Raw genomic sequence first — 16002 nt, forward strand, 5'->3', positions numbered from 1 at the left:
TTCCCTTCCCCTTCTCCCGTCCCTACCCCCATGTGTGAGCAAACTCTCAGAGAATGCAAACCTACTATCATTTGGCTAAAGTCAAGCAAAAAGGAATAGGGAAAACGGGTTTATCCCATCCCTCTGTGGGGAGAGAGGGGGAAGAAAAGAAAGAAAGAAAGGAAAGAAAGAAATCACACAGTGCATGCCAAAGATGACTAGGGGTGGGGGATATGTTGGCTTAGTTCCTGCTCTAGCCTTTCTTTGGAGCAACTGTGTCACCAGGTTGTCACTGAGTTGGCCACAATGTAGGTTCCTTCAGGGAAATCCTAGGGAGAAAAAAAAAAAAACGAAAGCAAGGACTCAAGGTGGCCCCCACCTCTTAGCAAGAAGGGTCCCTTCTCTCCTCCCCCAGTGACCCCCTGGGCCTGGGCCGGAAGTCTGGCCCATGACCCAGGCCCCCCAGGACGGTTCACAAAGATAAAGCCGGTTAATGATTGGCCCCCTGAGAGGAGCCGCCCCACCATCCTGCCTGCCTTTGCAGACCCAGAAGTGCAGGGCGGGCCGTGGGGAGTGGGGGAGACTTCCCCTCAGCTTCCAGGAGCAGCCTGCCCTAGCATCCTCGAGATAATCAGTGAAACGCACAATTAGTCAAGGGGTATCCATGTCAGGAGAACATCGGACCGATTCCTGGAAGCCCTGGGCGTCCTTAGAGGTGGGGCAGCTGCGGGAGGGTGTGGGAGTGGGCAGATACAGCACACCCAGTTTTATCTGCCTCGTTGATTGGAATTTCGTTTGGGATTTCGTTTGAAGAAAAGGCTTCTCTGCTGAAGAAGTATGAAAATCCCTGCACTGGCCAGATGAGCAGGAGGCCAGGGCTGTCTGGAGCCAGCCAGATCTCTTGACTCATAGCTCAGCCTCATGGCTGCCTCTCCAAGGGCCACTTAAGCACTTAATCAGGACCCAGCCTTGAGCCAGGCACCTTTGGGATACATAGGGCTTCAGCCCTCTGGGGAGCCAGGCAGTGCCAGGGAAGGGTGCTGGCACTAGATGCCTTGAGCATCTGCAGCAGGTCAGCTTCCGGGCCCAGGACTCCATCGTTTGCTCCCCCTTCCCACGTAGAGGGACTCGGCACTTCCTCATTCCATGGGGTGCCCTCCAGAGAGCACAGCCTGCGTGAACCATGCCCCACTGGGGTCCCCTGGAGAGATGGCTCGCTCCACATTTCCCCATATGCCAGCACACTCATTCAGACCCATCTCCTTCCAGAACACAGCTGGAAGCATCAGGAAAAGTAAAGTAGGGCAGCTCCAGGCTGCTGGGCCTGCCGCCAGGTTCCCCAGGTCCTAGGACCTGGCCCTGGTCTGCTCCAGCTTTGGGACACAAGCCCCCTCAGTTGAGGGTGATGGCCAAAATATTTAACACCCATTATGACCCAGGCACAGTTTACATGGAGCTGGGGGCATATGCTGAGCCAGACATAAACCCCTCATTTCTGGATTGTGGGGAGGGGCAGGGGACTTAGGAAGGGACTAGGGTGGCCAGAGAGGCATATGGGGGACTCAGGGGCTGGAACAGCAGCTATTTACCAGTCAGGTGACCGTGCCGGGCTGTACCAGCTGAGCGCCTGCCCTGCCCCAGTCTCCTCTCAACTCTAGGCTGGAATGTGCAGTTCCCAGCCTAGAATGAGGACTGTCTGGGGCCCTGATCTGCATGCCTCCATATCTCCTCCGCTCCTGGGAAGATCAGGGCGCGGTTCCCCCCATGCTCCATCCACAAGTGTAGCCCACACGCAACATAGCAGGGACCTCACCATTCATGGGTTCCAGCCACCATCGCAAAAAGGGCAGGTACGCCAGCCAGAATTCCCAAGTGCCCAGATCATGGACAGTTATGAGTAATCAGAGCATTTTCCTTTCCCTCCTTGTCTCTCTTTGCTTGCATAGCTCATCTCCCCTCATCTCCTTCTCTCTCCACCCTTTCCGCTCCCATTGTCCCAGGGGACCTCCTGGCCAGTCCTGTTAGCTGAGTGCTCCTCTGGTCTGTCAGAAGCCTCGGCTTCTCAGAGCCCCCTGGGAGGTGACCGTCCCCCACTTCCCATTCACTGTTGGGGGGCAGGCTGGGCAGTGGGGGACAAGCTAGGGGAAAGGATGGTCTTCACATCTCCCCAGTTCCCACTGGCCCTCCAGGGACTATGGGAGAACTGCAGAAGGGACATTTCTGAGGAGATAGGATGTGCCCCTGCCCATCAGGCACCAGGGTTGGTGGGGTGGCAACTCTAGGGGCCAGACCCACTCCGCCAAGCCCCGGTGTGACCTGAGTCTTTAAAGAGGACAGCTGTACGGTGAGTCTGCCCTTCACCAGCCCCCGGCCATTGCCCTGGGGGAGCTGCCCCACCCCTCCCCCACCACGTGACCCTCTCCCCACCACTCACCCGCCAACCTCCTCCTCTCCATCTCCTCGGATCTCCAGGCTGAAGGCTGCAGGGACTAATAAACCGCGTGCAGGCACGCGCGTGCGTGCACACACACACACACACACGCACACGCACACGCACACACACACACACCACCGCCCATGACAGAGCCCCACAGAGAAGAGAGGAGTATTCCCGGAAATCCAGCTGTTCCAGGCAAGCCAACCTGGGTCACGGCGCCCTTCCTACAGGGGCTGTGGGGAGAGACTGGGCGTCCCCTGAGCAGCCCCTCTCAATACCACCACAGGAATTACCTTGCAAGCCCCTCACACAGACAGTGTCTCTGAGGCCCTGCCAATAAATACCACTGCTTTTCCAGAGCAGTTCCTCAGAGACCAGGTGTGGGGCTGCGACTGGAGGTCAGGACACCTGAGTTGAAAACCAGGAACTGTTGCTGCCTGGCTGGGTGACCTGGAGCAAGGCCCTGACCACCCGTGACCTCAGTGTGTTCTCTATAGAGTGAAGACAAAGACTGATCTCTAAAGCCCTGTTAGGGATCCCACGCCACGGCTGTGGGGAATGGGGAGGAAGCAGTAAGGATGAGAGCTGTGTACACACTGGCGTGCGGCCTGGCAGACTGAAAGAGGGGGAGGGAGGGCCGGGGTCACCACGCCAGCGCCACCTCTTAGAGATGCCGTGCAGATCACAGGAGCATAGGCGGACGGGAGGCAGAGAAGGGCTTACTCTCTTCAGTCCGCTGTCTGACCAGCAGCTGGGTTTGCCTGTTGCCATCAACCAGAGCAGCTGGTACTGCAGCCAGAAGGATTTGAGTTAGATACGCAGAAGCCTAGCAAACTCATCTTCTCTGCAGGGACTTATGGGGTGATGGCAGCGGGATGTTTATCTAGAGACTTCTAGGCCCATTCGTGGCCTGGATGAAATGTCAGGGAGTGGGAGAGAAGGGGAGAGAAAGGAGAGGGAAAGACAAGGTGTTAGCTCCCCCCCACCCCCTTTTAGGGGAGGAGGTGGGTGGGGTGCCCGTGCCTCCAGTCTGGGAGCTGAAGTGGAGGAAGGAATTTGTCAGGGGTGTGGTGGGCCCGAGAGCGGGGCAGCAGGGGAATGGAATGAGAAGGCTGTCGAGTGGCGGAGCAAGTGTTTGCGGGAAATGGAGAGAAAGACCCTTCCCGGGTTGGAGGGGGTGAGACAGAGCCTCAGCCCAGGGCTCCCTGCCCTGGGCACCCCAGCCCCACTCTAGGCTCAACAGAACCTCACTGGGGCAGGGTCTGCGCCTCTGCTGTGACTTCAGCTTGGGCACGGGAGCCCAGAGCCACTGTCTGAGAGGTAGAGTGACACCTACCCAGCCTGGGCCCAGGCACTGGGGAGGGTAAGACTGGCAGTGCCCACAGGGCAGACTGAGGACAAGGGGCCTTCCCTCCCCCAAGGCTGCAGGACACTCAGGCCAGTTCTGCTTTTCCTCTGGGTATCACCCCCACCTCTCACCTGGGGCCAGCTGGTAAGGCTCTAGGAGAGGGTCTGCCCTTGCTCTACTCCTGGCCTAGCCCTTGGGCAGGTGGGAAAATTCTGAGACTCATTCCATAGTCCCTCCTCCTCCTCTGTCCCAAACCCAGGAATCTCTAGTCTCCTGAGTGAACTGAGGCTGAAAAACCACCCAAGAAGTCCCTCTTTCCCACTATCCACCTTCCTTTTTGCTGCAGTGAGGACCAGGTAAGGAGGAGTCTGAGCAAGAGAATGGGCCAAGCCCTGCAAATACCTCGACCAAATAATGAGCAATCTGAGGTGAGGCCCGGGTACCTGGATGGGGGCCAGGCGAGCAGATGTGCTGCTATGCGTGTGTGTTACAAGGAAGCTGGTCGGCCACCCAGTTCCCTCTAGAAGCCCAGGTCCCCAGCTCCCAATCTTCCAGCCTGGAAAGAGTTATTAAGTGATTCCACGCTTCTGTTGGCTCTGCCCCCATCCTCCCAGGCTCTCTCCGCATCACCATCCTCCTTCTTCTCTGTCTGTCCTACCTAAGCAGGTGTTGAAGGTTTCTCGCACCACCTTCCCAGGTCTGTCCTCACAAAGCCACCTTGGGACACACCCCTCACCTCTCCTCTCCTGGCCTAAAGCTCTTCCAGAGATTCCTGGCTGTCAGAGGACAGGGCCGCAGTTGTCCCCACCCCAGGGCTGGCAGGCGCAGCCTCCAACCTCCTTGAAGCCGCCCAAGGGGAAGGCGAGGAGCGGAGAGGAGCTGTCCTGCTGCGCTGGCTGGGTGCAGGCTAGGGAGCCTCATTGCTGACTGGCTGTAACCCAGGCAGAGGTGAAGGGCCTGGAACCCCCTTCTACCTGAAACTACAGCACAGCCTCACCGGGCACTTCCGGCAGCAGGGTTCAGATGAAGCTGTTGTCTGACTATGGACACCTTCTGGACATTCTTGGAAGCCCAGGGCCCCCCCCTCAATCAGGACCCCTCCTGGGTGTCTCACCCAGTGCCACCCCAAGCCTCTAGAGGGCGCGGGAGAGCAGTGCTTGACTTCCCTGCCCCTGGGGCATACCCTGGTGGCCCTCAGCACAGGCCCCTGCAACCAACCAGCTGCCCTACAGCCTGCCCCTGGGGGAAGGGCCCCATGCTGAAGGCTGCACAGCCAGACGCACTGTCTAGGGGCAGGAGTGTATGGGCCAGGCCTGGGAAGGGGACTGTTCAGAGGATGCAGGGACAAGTGGGCTACGGGGGATGCTAACAACCGGCGAGTGTGAACGGTGGAAAGATGATCTGAGACCAATCTGAGATTATTCTGTTCATCTGGGAACAAAAAGGAGGGCTGTGGCCTGGGCCCTTGGAATTTCTGGCTGACCTGGGAGTAACGAGGGGCTTCTTGGCCCACAGAGCAAAGCTGCAAAGCTCCCCACCCCCATGCAGGATCAGAACTAGGGTGAGGCAAGTGAAGCAGCAGTTAGGGTACACAGTTTAAGGAGGTGCTCACGCTCAAGTGCAGGGTTGGCCCTGTCAGTGAGCGCCTCCATAAATACTGTACCCTCTCACCTCGTTCCCCTCATCTTAGTCCCAGCCCTGCACCCTGGGCTGCCCGTCCTGGGGACTAAAGCCAAAGGCATACGGGAGGCAGAGGTGGGGTGGGGGAGCAGAATGGTCGCTTTTTCACACTGGACCCCTCAAAGGGAAGGACTAACCCCTAACTCAGCGAGAGGGGAGGGAATGAGGAGGGACACAGCTGTCTGTTGCCTAAGCCCAAGCCTCTGTGTCTGTCTGTCTGTGTCAGTGTCTGCATGTGTATTTGTGCATCCAGATGGTGGGTCTGCCAGTTTCTAGCTCTGAGTCCTTGGGCAAGTTACCCAACCTCTCTGAGCCTCAGTTTCCTTGAAAACTTGTAATAATAATCCCTACACCACAGGGTTGTAGTGAGGATTGTAGTGAGATAATATATGGAAAGGATGTGGCGTAAGCACCTGGCCTGCACACGGTAGAAGCTAAATTAACACTGATCACTATTCCCATCGTTAATAATATAATTATTGTGTGTGGCTTCAGCTGACTTTGCAGCCTTATTTCCCACTGCCTCCCTACATATACGTCCCACTCCAGCCTGACAGGTCTTCTGATAGCCCCAGACACACATATTACTTGTTTCTTCCTCCTGGTTTATGCCCCATCAGCCATGAAGGTACACCTCTTAAAACAAGACTCCCTGAACCGCTCCTGCTCAGTGGTCTCCCCCAAACTCCTACAGCATGAGCTGTCTATATCCCTCATGCCAGCCTCGGTTTGCTATTCCATGCATTTAGCTTTCTGAGGGTGTGTGTGTATGTGTGTTCTCTCTTCAAGCACACTTACATAGGAAGGACCGTATTTTTCCGTGGTCTGTATCCCTCCACCCCAGCCTAAGGACTAACACAAGCCTGCAGGTGCAGAGAACCACATGTAGACTCTGTGAATGATGATGATAATAATGGTAAATACCGCCTTTGACCGCATTCCTCCTGTGTGCCTTTCATTATCTCATTAATCCCTTAGTATCTAATTGTAAAACTACAGTTGGGAGAGTTTAAGTAACTTGCCCAAGGTCATACCACAAGTAAACAGAGCTGGGATTTCAACTGTCTGGCCCCCAAACCTGTACTCTTAACCACTATGATTTGAATAAAAGAATAAACTGAAAACCAGAATTTCCTTTTCGTACTCTAAGAAGGAAATAACAAGAAAGCAAAGTGAACTTCAGTCCAATGCTTTCAGGGCTTCAAATCAGAGTCCATTACCGGGGGCGGGGTGGGGGGGGCAGGGGGTGTGGTTCGCGATCCCACACGGTTCAGAGTGAGGCCAGAAACCTCAGTCGCTGCAGAAAGAGGCACCCAGGTAGTCTTTCCTTACTCATTAGGGTTCTAAAAAAAAATTAGCAAATGAAGTTGAAAAAATACTCATCCCAGAGTCAGAAAAATCACTTACCTTGATTGTTCAGTCACCAGAGTGTTCGAGTTGATCCTAGCTGTCTCTTAACTGTCTGTAGGAGAAACTTACTTTCCCTTTGCTGATCACCAATTTAGCCACTTTTTGATCATTAAATGGGCAACATTGGTCAGTCAGCAAATATTACATGGAGTGATCACCAGAAAACCCCTCGCTGACTGATTTTCACACATACCCCCATCAATCCCCAGCTGTTAGAGTAAAATTTGGCCATTGGGAATGTATCCCCTTCATGCCTCTGTCCTCCTTTGCTATCGTCCTTTTGTCATTCCAGGGCTGAACCACTTGGAATGTCTACGCTACGTTCCTCTCCCTGTGACTCAGTTTTCTTATCTGGAAAATGGGGATAATAATGGTACTGACTCCACAGAGCTATGGCAAGCACCTAATGAGGTGACCTGTGTAAATAAAGCACAGGGGTTGGCGTGGAGTGAGTGTGTTATCAACATCTGAGGCTGTGGTGTTGTCATTTCGAGCTGGGTAGATGTGCCCAGATGCTGACCCCACTCTGGCCGCAGAGAAACAGCTTCTCCCAGCGCCTCTCCCCTCCTGCCTACTAGGATGGGTGTCCCTGGAAATCAGCCTTCTGCACTCTCTCACCCCTCCAGTCACACCTCAGCCCCCAAGAGACTTAGACTCATCATCGAACTCCACGGCTAAGAGGTAGTGGGAGCTTATCCAGTTTAACTTTACTTTTCCTCATGTGGAAGGCAAAATCTTCTGCAACCTACATGGCTTGCCCCAAATCATATACCATTTTCTACCAAACTACCTGCAAAATCCTATATATTCAAAACATGGAGCTTTACACACCTTGGCCAACAAATCCAAGTTTGCTCAAAACACTTCGGGACTTTATTTCTCTTTGTGAATTGACCTCAGATTTCATTGTACACCAAACAAGGAAATCAATCTCATAATTTGGTGCCACACCTTGTTTTGGACCAAAAACAAAAACAAAAAAAGAGGTGTTGTTATTACCTGCTCAGTTTGCTTACTCTTCTGGGTCACACATCTTGGCATTAAATAGCTTTTGGCTATTTCCACATACTATTCAGTTCCCAAGGATGAAATCTTGATATCGCTGAGGAAAAATTTGAATGTAATAAAGGTTCTGAAGGTAGTTCATTTGTTCACTTGCTGGTTCATAAAGTTAGTAAGTATTTCTTGATACTTTCTTATATACCAGCCCTTGTGCAGGAGGATGAAATACCATTGTAAACCAGACACACAATTTCTGCCCTTTTGGAATGGTCATGTTAGTTCCTGAGCAAAGCATACATGGTCTATGATTATGTGGAAGTGGTAATAATAAAAGCCTGTAATAATGGATTAAGGGACTTCCAGGAAAAGATGGCAGCCTGAACACCTGCATCCACTTTTGCTCTTTCCTGAAGCCACTAAAACAAAGTGAAAGGCTTTCTAAATTCTTCTTTCCTTTTGATTTTGTTTCTTAAGATATATACCCACGAGGACAGGGAGGATGGGAGAGGAGATAAAAGCAACAAAATGTTGGAAGCTGGAAAGCAGGTGGAAGAACAGTAAAGAACACGGAACAGGCGGTGGTGAAAGTCATTACCACCTAATCTATAACCCAGAATCCCCAAAAGGCTCAGGAATTGGTGACACCAGTTACCTCAGCAAGTGAGGGTGAAGGGAATTGAGTAAGTAAGAGGACTGGGAAAGTGTTTTTAAAAAGCAGCCAGATCTGGACTTCCCTGGTGGTGCAGTGCTTAAGAATCTTCCTGCCAATGCAGGGGACATGGGTTCGAGCCTTGGTCTGGGAAGATCCCACGTGCCGCGAAGCGGCTGGGCCCGTGCGCCACAACTACTGACTGAGCCTGCACTCTAGAGCCTGCGAGCCACAACTACTGAGCCCGCGTGCCACAACTACTGAAGCTCGTGAGCCTGGAGCCCGTGCTCCACAACAAGAGAAGCCACCACAATGAAGAGTACCGCGTACCACAATGAAGAGTAGCTCCCGCTCACCGCAACTAGAGAAAGTCCGCGTGCAGCAATGAAGACCCAACACAGCCATAAATAAATAAATAAATTTTATTTTAAAAAAAGCCATCAGATCCTCAGATTCTTCCCCTACCCCATACAGCCAGGCAAAAGCTAGAGGCTACTCGCTGGTGAGGGGAAAGCAGAGGGTCCCTGACAAGGAAACCCCAGGACACTGAAGGAAGGAGTATCTCATTGAAGATGTTCACATAGTGGATGCTGAGACCTGGGTCCTCTTACCCCCTGGAATCTCAGAACACTGGCCATTGTCCTCCAGGCTGGAACCTAGAGGGTGCATCTCTGAGGAATCTGACCAATCTGAAAGGAAGAAAAGACCAAAGATACTAATACTGGGGGCTTGAAAATGAAATATTCCAGCCAGATCACCGTCGCATGAGGCTCACAGACAAGGCACACACACTTGTGCACGCACGCACACACACACAGCTTCCCACCAGCTTTTCAGATCCCCACATTTAAAAATAAGCAAACAACCAAGGCTTATGAGACATCTGAGGCTTCTAACACAAAAGGCAGAGCAAAACAAAACCAAACAAAAATTGACTTGGGGGACTTCCCTGGTGGTGCTGTGGTTAAGAATCTGCCTGCCAATGCAGGGGACACGGGTTCAATCCCTGGTCTCGGAAGATCCCACATGCCACAAAGCAACTAAGCCCATGCACCACAACTACTGAGCCTGCGCTCTAGAGCCCATGCTCTGCAACAAGAGAAGCCACCGCAATGAGAAGCCCGCACACCATAATGGAAGAGTAGCCCCCGCTCGCCACACTAGAGGAAGTCTGCGTGCAGCAAAGAAGATCCAATGCCACCAAAAATAAACAAATAAATAAAATTGATTCTTTAAAAAAAAAAAGTGACTTGGAGGAAGCCATGATCACATACCAAGAAGAAAACTTAAAAATGACAACATATTATTATATCCTGAGCATGATAAGGAAAGATATTGCAAAAATGCAACAAAAGGGCTTCCCTGGTGGCGCAGTGGTTGAGAGTCCGCCTGCCGATGCAGGGGACATGGGTTCGTGCCCCGGTCTGGGAAGATCCCACATGCCGCGGAGCAGCTGGCTCCGTGAGCCATGGCCGCTGAGCCTGCGCGTCCGGAGCCTGTGCTCCGCAAAGGGAGAGGCCACAACAGTGAGAGGCCCGCGTACCGCAAAAAAAAAAAAAAAAAAATGCAACAAAAGTCTAATAGTATTTTCTAAAAAGGGAACAAGAGAGAGAGCTTAACAATCAAACATGTCAGCAGAAATAAAAACAACTCAGTAGAAGTTTGGAAGATAACGCTGAGGAAATGATCATAAAGTGGAGGGAAGATAACAAAAGGATGGAAATTTTTGAACGACTGTACAATAAAACTGGAAGACCAGTTCAGGCAATAGTAACCAAGTAGCAGGAGAACATCCAAATAGTTGGAGAAACAGAGAAACTAAGGGCAAGACACCATCAATGACATAATCTAAAAAAGAACTGAAGAACTTCTGAGATCCCAGTGCAATGGATAATTTTTTAAAATTTATTTATTTTTGGCTGCATTGGGTCTTCATTGCTGCGCGGGGCCTTTCTCTAGTTGCAGTGAGCAGGGGCTACTCTTCGTTGTGGTGCGCAGGCTTCTCATACCGGTGGCTTCTCTTGTTGCAGAGCATGGGCTCTAGGCACACGGGCTCAGTAGTTGTGGCTCGCAAGCTCAGCAGTTGTGGCGCACGGGCTTAGTTGCTCTGGGGCATGTGGGATCTTCCCGGACCAGGGCTCGAACCCGTGTCCCCTGCATTGGCAGGCAGATTCTTAACCACAGCGACATCAGGGAAGTCCCTGGATAATCATTTTTAAAAGTATTGTTTTTTCAATTTCTAATTGTTCATTATGAATATATAGGAATACAATTGATTTTTTAATATCTACCTTGCATCTTACAACCTTACTAAAACCATTTATTAGTTCTAGTAGCTTCTTTGTATATTCCATCAGATTTTCTACATGGATAATCATGGTGTCAGCAAATAATGACAATTTTACTTCTTTCTTTTCCGTCTGAATGCTTTGTATTTTTTTTTCTTGCCTTGTTGCACTGTTAGAACCTCTGGTACAATGTTGAATAGAAACAGTAAGAATAAACGTCCTTGTCTTGTTCCTGATCTTAGAGGGAGAACATTCAATCTTTCACCATCACCGTGTTTTTGTAGAGGTTCTTTATCAGGTTGTGGAAGTTCCTTTCTACTCCTGATTTGTGGAAATTCTTTTATCAGGAATGGATATTGAATCTTGTCAAATGCTTCTTCTACATCTATTAAGATGAACATTTTTTTCTTTTTTAATTAGGTAGTATGATGAATTATGTTGATTGATCTTTTTTTTTTTAATGTTACAAACCTTCATTCCTAGGATAAATCCCACTTGGGCATGATGTGTCATCATAGAGATAGAGATAAAGATAGAGTTAGATTTGATTTACAAAAATTTTGTTGGGAATTTCTGCATCAACGCCCATGAGGGATATTGATCTATAGTTTTTCATTCTTGTAATATCTTTATCTGGTTTTGGTATTAGAGTAATGTTGGTCTCATACAATGAGTTGAGATTTCCCTCCTTTATAATTTTCTAGAAAATTTGTATAGAATTGATATTTTTTTCTTCCTTAAATGTTAAGCAAAGTTCATTAGTAAAGCTATCCAGGCCTGGAGTTTTCTTTGTGGGAAGGCTTTTAACTACAAATCCAATTTTTTAAAAATTGATATAGGTCTATTCAGGTTATCTATTTCTTTTCGAGTAAATTCCTACAGTTTGTGTCTTTCAAGGAATTTGTTTATTTCATCTAAGTTATGGGAATTATTAGAGTAAAATTATTTATAATAGTTTCTTATTATCTTTTAAGTATCTGTATAATCTATAGGGAAGTCACCACATTCATTCTTTTTTAAAAAATAAATTTATTTATTTATGGCTGCGTTGGGTCTTTGTTGCTGCATGTGGGCTTTCTCTAATTGTGTTGAGCGGGGGTGGGGGGCTACTCTTCACTGCAATGTGCGGGCTTCTTATTGCAGTGGCTTCTCTTGTTGTGGAGCATGGGTTCTAGGCGCACAGGCTTCAGTAGTTGTGGCACGTGGTCTCAGTAGTTGTGGCTCGCGGGCTCTAGAGCGCGCAGACTCAGTAGTTGTGGCACACAGGCTTAGTTGCTCTGCGGCATGTGGGATCTTCCTGGACCAGGGCTCAAACCCATGTCCCCTGCATTGGCAGGCGGATTCTTAACCACTTCGCCACCCAGGAAGTCCCACCACTTTCATTTTTGATACTGGTAATTTGTGTCTTCTTTTTTTCCTGATCAATCTGGCTAGATGTTTATTAATTTTATTGATCTTAAAAGACAGTTTTTGGTTTCATTGATCTTCTCTAATATTTTTCTGTTTCTACTTCATTAATTTTTCTCTGATCTTTATTATTTCCTTTCTTCTGCTTACTTTGTGTTTAATTTGCTCCAGTTAAAAGTTTTTAGATTTGGGAATTCCCTGGCTGTCCAGTGGTTAGGACTCAGTGCTTTCACTACCGTGGCCCGGGTTCCATCCCTGGAGGTTCAATCCCTGGTCTGGGAACTAAGATCCCACAAGCTGTGAGTCACAGCCAAAAATAAAAATAAAAGTTTTTAAATTCATTAAAAAATTTTAAACTGTAAAACAAAAATAACACAGGAACCATTTTTCATCTATTTTGTGCTCTGGAATAAACTTTCCATTTCAAAAGCTCTCAGTAGGTATGAAAACACATCCAATCATTCATTCAGCAAATATTGAGCACCTGTAAGTGTTGGACACTATTCTAGGCACTGGAGGTAGAATAGCAAATAAAACAAAGTTAACGCCCTCACTGAGCTGACTTCTAGTTGAAGGACATAAGGCGATAAATAAGTAGGCAGATACATGTATAAGACGTCAGGTAGTAATAAATGCTATACAGAAAAATAAAGCAAGGTAAGAGGGGATAGAAACTGAGCAGGCTGGGTGGGACTATTTCTATTTCAAACGGGCTTAGCAAAGGGCTGGCTCTGAACAGAGACCTTGAGGAAATATGGGAGAAGGCCATAAAATGTCTGAGAGAGCAGCAAGCACAAAGTACCTAAAGTTGGAACATGCTTGTTTATCTGAGGAAAAGTGAGAATGTCTAAATGGCAGGCGAGAGAGGAAGCTAGGGGTCAGAACATGTAAAGTCTAATAGGTGCTGTAGAAACTTCGAAGGGCAGGCACCTTCATTCCAGGCACCTTTTCTGAGTGCGGCAGGGAGAATTCTGAGATGGCCTCCCAGGATTCCTCACCCGCTGTGTACACTCCCAAGACTGTGAATATGACAGCTTTCACTCCTGTGATTAGGTTATATTATATGGCACAGTTGATTCTAGAAATGAGAGACTGTCCCAATGGGTCAGACCTAGTCACGTGAACCTTTTTTTATTTTATTTTTTATTGGAGTACAGTTGTTTTAAAATGTTGTGTTAGTTTCTGCTGTACAGCAAAGTGAATCAGTTATACATATACATATATCCACTCTTTTTTATTCTTTTCCCATCTAGGTCATTACAGAGTATTGAGTAGAGTTCCCTGTGCTGTACAGTAGGTTCTTATTAGTTATCTATTCTATATATAGTAGTGTGCATATGTCAATCCAATTCTCCCAATTTATCCCTCCTCCCCCTTTCCCCCTTGGTAACCATACGTATATTTCTACATCTGTGGTTCTATTTCTGTTTTGCAAATAGGATCATTTGTAGCATTTTTTTTAGATCCCACATATAAGCGATATCATATGATATTTGTCTTTCTCTGTCTGACTTACTTCACTCAGTGTGAACATGAACCTTTTAAAAGTAGAGTTTTCTCAACAATGAAAAACATACAGCCAATTCAAAAATGGGCAAAGACCTAAAGAGACATTTCTCCAAAGATACACAAATGACCTATAAGCATATGAAAAGATGCTTAACACCACTATTCATTAGGGAAATGTAAATCAAAACTACAGTGAGATACCACTATACAGCCATTAGGATGGCTATTCAAAGAAAAAAAAAAACAGAAAATAAAAAGTGTTTGTGAGGGATGTAGAGAAATTGGAACACTTGTGCACTGTTGGTGGGAATGTAAAATGCTACAGCCACTGTGGAACACTGTATGGAGGTCTTCAAAAAATTAAAAAGAGAATTATTATATGATCCAGCAATTCTACTTCTGGGCATACACCCAAAAGAATTGAAAGCAGGATCTCAAAGAGATATTTGTACACCCATGATTACAGCAGCATTATTCACAAGAGCCAAAACATGGAAGTAACCAAAGTGTCCATCAATAGATGAGTAAATAAGCAAAATGTGGTCTATACATACAACGCAATATCACTCAGCATATCAGAATTCTTTAATATGCTACAACATGGGTGCATCTTGAGGACATTATGCTAAGTGAAATAAGCATCACAAAAAGACAAGTACTATATGATTCCGCTTACATGAAGTACTTAGTGTAGTCAAAAGCACAGAGACGAAAAGTAGAATGGTAGCGGCCAAGGGGCCAGGGTGACGGGAGGATGGGGAGTTATCGTTTAATGGGGATACAGTTTCAGTTTTACAAGATGAAAGAATTCTGGAACCGTATGGTGATGATGTTTGCACAACATTATGACTGTATTTAATACAGCTGAACTGTACACTTAAAAATGGTTAAGATGGTAAATTTTATGTTACGTGTCTTTTACCACAATAAAAAAAAATTGGAGGGCTTCCCTGGTGGCGCAGTGGTTGAGAGTCCACCTGCCGATGCAGGGGACACGGGTTCGTGCCCCGGTCTGGGAAGATCCCACGTGCCGCGGAGCGGCTGGGCCCGCGAGCCATGGCCGCTGAGCCTGTGCGTCCGGAGCCTGTGCTCCACAACGGGAGAGGCCACAGCAGTGAGAGGCCCGCGTACCGCAAAAAAAAAAAAAAAAAAAAAAAAAAAAAAGGAGAAAAAAACAGCAGAGTTTTCTTTGGCTGGTCAAAGAAGAAGTCAGAGATTTAAAGCATGATGCGTTGATGTTCCACTGCTGGCTTCAGTATGGAGGGGACTGTGTGGCAAGGTATACAGGCAGCCTTTAGGAGCTGCAAGCAGCCAGCCCTGGCTGACAGCCAGCAAGGAAATGGAATCTCAATCCTACAGTCACAAAGAACCAAATTCTGCCAACAATAAGAATGAGCTTGGAAGTGGATTTTTTCCCCCCAGAGCCTCCAGATAAAATCTCAGTCCGGCCAACACCTTGATTTCGAACTTGTGATACCCTAATCAGAGAACCCAGCCATCCATGCCAGACTTCTGACTTACAGAACTGTGAGCTAATAAATGGATGTTGCTTTGAGGTGCTAAATTGGTGGTCATTTATTATACCACAACAGACACCTAATACACTCAGTATGATGGGAAGCCATAGGTACATGTAGCCTTTTTTATGAGTCTTACTTTGTCACCCCAATTAGATAATAAGCTCCCTGAAGGCATAAACCCAACAGTCTCTGTGTGTCTCTGTGTCCTTCCACAAGACTGACCAGTTGCCACATGAACACCCAGGAACTATTCCACAAATGGGTAAAACATTTTGATCAAAGGCAAGCTACTTGGGAAAACTGCCTAGGCTCTTGTACTAACCACTTTGGAGGACTGCTGATATATGTGTAAGCTCTTTAAGAAAAAGTTGCCCATTGTATACGTATGTTTTGCCCTCTTCTGGGGGGAATGACATCTTCAAATGCAACATGCTGAAATAGAACTCACCTACCGTCCAAACACAGCTCCACCAGACCTTCCCTTCCACTGCCAGTAACACCACCATCGCCCAGGTACCCAAGCTCTGAACCTTAAACTCACGCTCAATTCCTGCCTCTCCCATCCACCCCATAGTTGGAGTCCTAGAAATTCATTTTCCAAAATGCCTCTCCGTAAGTCCCAGCCATCATGTTCCCACCACTGTCAGCCTAACTGAGGCTTCTTCTGCTCTCACCAGCATGAGGGCAAGGGCTCCCAAAGAGCTTCACCATTCCCTCTTCCCTGCCTCAAATCCTCCTTGGTCCACCACCTGGCTAACCCCCTAAGATAACAC

Source organism: Stenella coeruleoalba, assembly GCF_951394435.1.
Source record: "Stenella coeruleoalba genome assembly, chromosome: 10".
Lineage (NCBI taxonomy): Eukaryota > Metazoa > Chordata > Mammalia > Artiodactyla > Delphinidae > Stenella > Stenella coeruleoalba.